Raw genomic sequence first — 7,795 nt, forward strand, 5'->3', positions numbered from 1 at the left:
GTTTTGCGAATGTGGAAAATGAAGTTAGTGCCAAAGTTTGAAGTGAGGGCTAAACATGCTGCAAACATACAGGCATTGGCGAAGGTGAGATACATTAACAATGAGAAACCCAAAGTCGTGGGACATCTTGAAATACATAATGAACTGTATTCCAGGCTAGTTGACCCCTGACGCTGATGAATGTATGCATAATGTGTGACTATCTCTGATTATTGCTAATTTAATTAATACTGTGTCTAAATCATTTTTGGTTTAGCTGAAAATATTCATAATTGGGCTTGCGCCTCCTCTCAGAGTTGAATGATTTAAAGTTTACGGAATGATTGAAAATCCAGCGGAGCCAGAGATCTCATGGAGGTTTGAATTCAATATTAGTTCACACACCAGTAAGTAGGAGACCATTTTTGGATCCAACAGCATTAATAAGTGGTCCTAGTATGAGCTCAGGCTTGTGGTTGTATCTGGTGTATGCTTCAGCATAACAGTGTAAAAATATGACACTGCTCCTCGATCCTTCACTTCTTCAAGTGCATCATGTTGACAAATCACACCAAAATTTAACAACTGTTTCCTCACGAAATCCCTAACTTGTAAGTATCTGAAGAAACCATTCTTAATTATTCAAATGAGGCGAATGTCCCATCTATATACATGTCTTTCATGTTTTGAAAGCCATTCTCCTTCCACTGTGTAAAAGTTAAGTCAATCAAACAAGGAGGAAAGGCATGATTCTGGCATTTAGGGCAGTCTTGGGGGCTTTTATATAGCTTTTAACCTGTTGTTACGCAATCGCCCGCACACGGTAGTGACGTCACTCTGCTTACATTTAATATATAATTAACCATCTATAAATGTAATTAATGTTAACATCATACATATCTTCAAAGGTCTAAGTGTTCAACATTGATATCCGATCTCTGTTTCACGATAGTAATCCTCCAGAAACAGCGATTGAGTTATTTGTGTCAGGAGTACAAATGCGATAGCAAAACGGGACTTTTATTATGAAAACACGATCGCCAGATGAATCCAGTTCAACACACTTGGGTCAATCGTCCATGACAAGTGTTCACTGAAAAACATCCAATCGCACTTTTTGTCCATAAAAGTGATAAATGTGAGAAATATTGATATATTCTCCATTGTTTACATGCGATCTCGCCTTCATCATCGTTCTTCATCAAACTGCAATCTGAGCAGCATTCATGTTGTAAAACTGTTTATGATCTGATATACTAGAGTCTCATAAACAAAACCAGCCATCTCCAAAGTCTATTTTTAGAAATGCGGCGTAGTTTTATTCATAATAGTCGAGCAGTGCCGTCAGATTTAGTGTCGTCTTGAGAGGCGGAGCCTGAATTTTACTCTGAACACTTCCAGAGATTTTACAGAGATTAAAGCTTCAGGAACCTCATTTATTATTCGATCATCTTCAGATTTGAAACGTAACTTCTTTAGACTCGTGACTTTGAGAACATTGTATTTCTGGGTTGTCTTGGCACTTTTATTATTGTTATTTTAGATTATAAAAACATGTTCAAAATATTTCCATTACTATAAACTTCAGCTTCTCTAACTTTAATAAATAACAACATATATTAATTCTGAAACTTGTGAAATAAACCCCAAAGTGTCTTCTTTCAAAAGATGCTACAACTGTGTCCAAACTCAAAAGGGTCCCGTAAATACAACCATTTCAGTTCAGGTGTGCCATTATCATGGTTTGTGCTCAAAAAGGGGGCGTGTATCAACAGATAATCTGTTCCCATATTTTTTATGCATTATTTATAACAAAGTGAGATTTATGCATTTCAATTCCATAATATGTCTTCAAATTGAATTGAGTGATCTGAAAAAAAATTCATAGATAAACCTTAAATGTAAGTTTAAGATTACTCAATTCAATTTGATGACATTTTGTTATGAAATTGAAATGAATAAATATTAAAAATAGGCAAAACAAATTAAGTATAAGTATTTACAACAATTTATGCATATACGTCATAAATATATAATATATCATATAAACTTAAACCATTGTAAAATCGTTTAAAATCTTCACTTATGATCCTATGATAAAAGACCACAATTTCAAGTATATACACGATTTAGGCATGAACATGTTCAGCGTAGTAAGAATGACACATTATGTGTTCAGTTTCTCTAGTGAATAACTGAATGTGTGCTTTAGTTTTATTTAAATGTTTCTTTATTTTTGAAAAAGATAACGAGGCACGTTTTTCTTTCATTGTTTCTCTGGTTCATCCCTTCCATTGGTCTCCAAATATTATCTACTGTCTAGAAATATGACTCGAATATGATTCATCTAAATGATGTGCGATCCAAAACCCCCAATGAGTGAAATGAGTCGTGATTTTAAACATCAATTAGGATTGTAATTAGGCACTGATGTGATTAATTGCACAGAAAGCAAGGAGCCAGTGATCTTCATAATGAACTGCCAGACACAAAACCAGCCATTTACTGTTGAGAATAACATCTAAGGTCATAAACTGGGCAAATCGATTAATGTTTTAAGCATTTGTTTTTTAGCGATTGAGCGTTTGAGTCGGTGTAATGCAACGTAAGCTACCATAATGCTGCATGGTTACTCAAACAGTACACTTAATGATAACCAGATGATGTGATTAATGAATAACTAAAAGTACCCTACTCTTGCTAGCCAGTGCATATAGCGAAAAAAACGCCTTATGCTATATTTGAGACATCAAAAAAGTTGGCATCAACATAGCACACGTCACTCAAAGTCTCGCTATAGGCTCAGTATTCTAGTCTGAGACAATAAGGAAATTGCAGCGTTTATTTTAGGCCCAAATCTCAGATGTGTCTGCAACACTGTAAGCGAGACACACTCACATCTCAATTAGATTTACAAGGACCCATTTGCACCGCAACAAGCCCTTGAGCGACCCAATCTAGGGAGCTATACTTTCCCCAAACCAACTTCCACTCCTGTTCGTTGAAGAACACGGCACATGGAGTTTCAAAAGCACGATCGCAGTATCGCAAAGGATTATGTATGATCCATCAGGTAGCACCGAGAATCCCCTAGACGTCCCGGAGCGCTCATGTACGGGCCTACCGCAATGGCGGAGCGCTCGTCAGAGAGAATGAGAATAGCCCGAACCCGGTCCCATAGAGACCACCTATCCAGCAGGCCTGTGTTCATCAGGGCTCGGTCAAGTTTTGTTTAGCTAAGCACGAGGCTGAGTGTGTTAAGTGTGTGTGGATATGTAAGCGCAGTGTAGTTCTAGCGGGAAGGCTAGCAGCTGTACATCACCGCACCATTAGTGGGGTAATCCCCAGCCAATAACATGTAAGCCGTTGCTTTATAAGTCTGCTCACAATCTATCACATTGCTGTTTCAGTGTGCTAACACGGCAACCTTCTCCACCCCACCACCACCAGTTGAGCCCTGTCCCGCACGGGGGTAGGCTCCTCGCCCCTGCCTCCTATCTCCGGCAGGATATGACGGTTCCGACCGCAAGGCCTACGCCAAAGAGAGACATTACTTTTCTGTTTTATATTCATCAAATAAATGTCACCTTAAATCTCACTCAAGTCTGCGAGTCTTCCTGATAGAAATGCATTTATCAACATTTCACCAGTATGATTAAATCACACAAGCCTATCGAAGCAAGTGAAAACTGCTTTTGTCGATTGTTTATGAAATGACATATTGTATATTTCTTAATTATAAACCATATATCCCATCATTTATGACTTTTATTAACATAAACATTATGACTTAATAAAATGCTTAAATTCATAACCACCACCTAAAGCTGCTTAAAGGGATCGTTCCCCCAAAACTGAATATTTACCTTTTTGGAGCTTCAAAAAAGTCACCACTGGTCACAAAAAACAAATGAAGATTTTTCAGAAGAATAATTCAGCTCTGTAGGTCCATTCGGCAAGTGGCCAGAGTGACCACTTGCCGAATGGACCTACAGAGCTGAATTATTCTTCTGAAAAATCTTCATTTGTTTTTTGCTGAAGAAAGCTAAAGGGTTTTTAAACTCACCCTCTGATCCAACAGGTCCCAGACATGCTCAATGGGATTGAGATCCGGGCTCTTCGCTGGCCATGGCAGAACACTGACATTCCTGTCACGCACAGAACGAGCAGTATGGCTGGTGGCATTGTCATGATGGAGGGTCATGCCAGGATGAGCAGGAAGGGTACCACATGAGGGCGGATGATATCTTCCCTGTAACGCACAACGTTGAGATTGCCTGTAATGACAACAAGCTCAGTCTGATGATGCTGTGACACACCGCCCAAGACCATGACAGACCTGCCACCTCCAAATTGATCCCGCTCCAGAATACAGGTCTCAGTGTAATGCTCATTCCGACCATCACCCCTGGTGAGACAAAACCGTGACTCGTCAATGAAGTTTGCTTTTTGCCAGTCCTGTCTGGTCCAGCGAAAGTGTGTTTGTGCACATAGGCGACATTGTTGCTGGTGATGTCTGGTAAGGACCTGCCTTACAACAGGTCTACAAGCCCTCAGTCCAGCTGTGACAGGCCGGAGGAACGGCCGCCGACCTTGAGGGGAGAAGGGGCTCCTAACCGAACGCCTGGAGCGGTCATGGCCGGTACCAGGGGTGGAGGAATCCCCTACCAGCCGCTTAAATGCTGCGGGGTCTGAGACCGCCAACCGCGAGCGGGGAGGGTCTTGCTGCCGACCGCCTGGAGTGGGAGAACCACTGCCAGGGGGGTGGAAGACCCCTTCTGTTCCCCGAGAACACGGCGGGGCGTTCCGTCTGCCAGGGGCTGGAGGACTGCCTCCGATCTACCTGGGGAGGCACGGCTGTCATCTGTTAGAGGGTGGAGGAGTGGCCGAGGAGCTACGCCGTAACGGAAAATACGCCGTATTTTGTATTTTTTTTTCATCTCTCTCTCCTCTCTCTCTCTCTCTCTCTCACTGACGCTCCACGTTGGCCTTTTTCCTCTCTTTTAAATTTGACAGTGTTTTTTTGGGGGGGAACTACATTGTTACAGGAAGTCCCCCCCCCCCCCGTCATGCAGGGGTGCACATCATGCCGGAGTCTCCCCAGCCTGAGAGAATGAGGGAGGAATGTGACAAGGCGGAGGGCGGGGCCGGGTCGTGATTCTACACATTTGGTCCCTTATCAGGATAATTAAGCCTCCGAGAGGGATAAAGGCCGACTGCGGAAGGTGGTGCGACGAGAGAGAGTTTGTTCACGGTCAGCTGACCGTCATGTGTGTGTTTGTGTTTTTTGTTTAAGTTTTTATATTAAAACTATTATTTATATTGTCAAGCCGGTTCTCGCCTCCTCCTTGCCCGGATGAACCCCTTTACTCCAGCCTATTGCGGACAGTCTGAGCACTGATGAAGGGATTGTGCATTCCTGGTGTAACTCGGGCAGTTGTTGTTGCCATCCTGTACCTGTCCCGCAGGTGTGATAATCGGATGTACCGATCCTTGTGCAGGTGTTGCTACACATGGTCTGCCGCTGCGAGGACGATCAGCTGTCCTTCTTGTCTCCCTGTAGCGCTGTCTTAGGCATCTGACTGTACGGACAGTGGCATTTATTGCCCTGGCCACATCTGCAGTCCTCACGCCTCCATGCAGCATGCCTAAGACACGTTCACGCAGAGGAGCAGGACCCTGGGCATCTTTCTTTTGATGTTTTTCAGTCGAAAGGTCTCTTTAGTGTCCCAAGTTGTTTTTTTTCAGTTATAATTTGTGTGTATCCTCTAGGGACCCTCAATACAATAAAATATATTAAAAGAAATTGTATTCATCAAATCGTTCAAGAGAAAGAGGTCGATAAGTGAATTGCGTCACGGTCAAAACAAATATTGCCTTAAATCTTCTAAACGATTTGACAAATAAAAATAATTTGAGTGTGCGTGGATGATACTTGCTAAATGTTTTGTAAATCAGACAAACGTTCAAGGAGCAGTTTGAATTTTTGGGGGGGAAAACTCACAATAGCGGATGGAATACCAACAAAATTACTAGAGTACTTAGTAATTAATGACTTTTCCCCTGATGGATCTGTTCCTTCAATTTTGGAAATTATGCCGATTTTCTCCACTGCTCCAGCCCCAATAATTTCCGCTTGAGGATATATTTTAATTTGTCTACAAACAATGTCCAACAGATTACACAGATAATTCTGTCATTTATAATTAATACATTAATTAATTAATTATTTTCCTTGACAGCATAATGTGATGTAAATGACATTTTAAACACATTGAAATGAAATGGCAGACTTCTTTGTATTACTAAAGCTAACTGTATAGCTAGCTGTAAAGCAGTCAATGGAAAGGAGGAGGCGAGAACCGGCTTGTCAATATAAATAATAGTTAAATTCCATAACAGTCTACCTGGACGAGGGAGGGGACAAGGGGAGGGAAACAGAAATAATTAAATTGGGGGGGTACTTCCTGTAACAGTGTAGTACCCCCCAAAAAACAAAAAAAATTTAGACGAGAGGGAAAAGGCCAACGCGGAGCGGCCGTGAGAGACATAGAGGGAGGAGAGAGAGATTAAAAAAAAAACACTTACTCGCCAGTTCTCCGATACGCCGTAGCTTGTTCCTCGGCCACTCCTCCACCCTCTAACGGACGACAGCTGCACCTCTCCGAGCGGATTGGAGGCAGACCTCCAGCCCCTGGCGGACGGAACGCCCAGCCGCGTTCTTGGGGGACAGAAGGGGTCTCCCCCGCCCCTGGCAGGGGTTCTCTCGCTCCAGGCGGTCGGCAGCGAGCCCCTCCTCGCTCGCGTTCAGCGGTCTCAGACCCCGCCACATTTCAGCGGCTGGTAGGTGACTCCTCCGCCCCTGTCAGTGGCCCTGACCATTCCAAGCAGTCGGTTAGGAGCCCCTTCTCCCCTCGCGGTCAGCCATCAAGGAGGATGAGCAGTCGTGCTAACAGGCCCATGCTATGTATATAGGGTGACTAGGGGGGGGGTCAAAAGGACCTGAACTGAGGGAGCTGTAGCCCTCAATCATTGGTCTGTTTGTTTGAGCATCCTGAACAGATAAACACAGCAGCATTAGCTTAACCAATGGGATGAGTTTTGGGCAGGACCACCTATTGGTCTGACCAATGGAAGCTTGGCGAAGTGAGCCCCTCCCCGCTCGCGTTCGGCGGTCTTAGACCCCGCCGCGTTTCAGCGGCTGGTAGGTGACTCCTCCGCCCTTGGCGGTGGCCATGACCGTTCCAGGCAGTCGGTTAGGAGCCCCTTCTCCCCTCGCGGTCGGCAGCCGTCGTTCGCTTCCAGGCGGCCAGGCTCCTCGTCCCCCGGTAGATGGCTGCGGCTGCTCCGTTGGAGTGGACGGTAGTGGCGAGAACTCTACTACGGCGTATCCCTCCTCCTTCCCAGATTTCGGCACCAGTGTAACGCAGTCAATGGAAAGGAGGAGGCGAGAACCGGCTTGTCAATATAAATAATAGTTTAATTTCAAACTCAAACAGAAGACAAACACACACATGACGGACATGTCCGTAAACTATCTCTCTCTCTCGCACAATCCTCCGCAGTCAGCCTTTATCCCTCTCGGAGGCTTGATTAGCCTGATAAGGGACCGGGTGTGTAGAATCATGACCCGCCCTCCGCCCTGCCACACTAGCATTTTGTGTGTACACACAATAAAACCATATTTACACACTTTTGACAGAATTTCACAAAATTATTAAAAATCCTGTGATATTTGCCTTGATTTTTCTGCATGCTCCTCACAAACACTGTTGTCTCCTTGGTAAACACGTACAATAAAACATTTATATCAACT

The sequence above is a fragment of the Xyrauchen texanus genome, chromosome 13 (genome assembly GCF_025860055.1).
Source record: "Xyrauchen texanus isolate HMW12.3.18 chromosome 13, RBS_HiC_50CHRs, whole genome shotgun sequence".
Lineage (NCBI taxonomy): Eukaryota > Metazoa > Chordata > Actinopteri > Cypriniformes > Catostomidae > Xyrauchen > Xyrauchen texanus.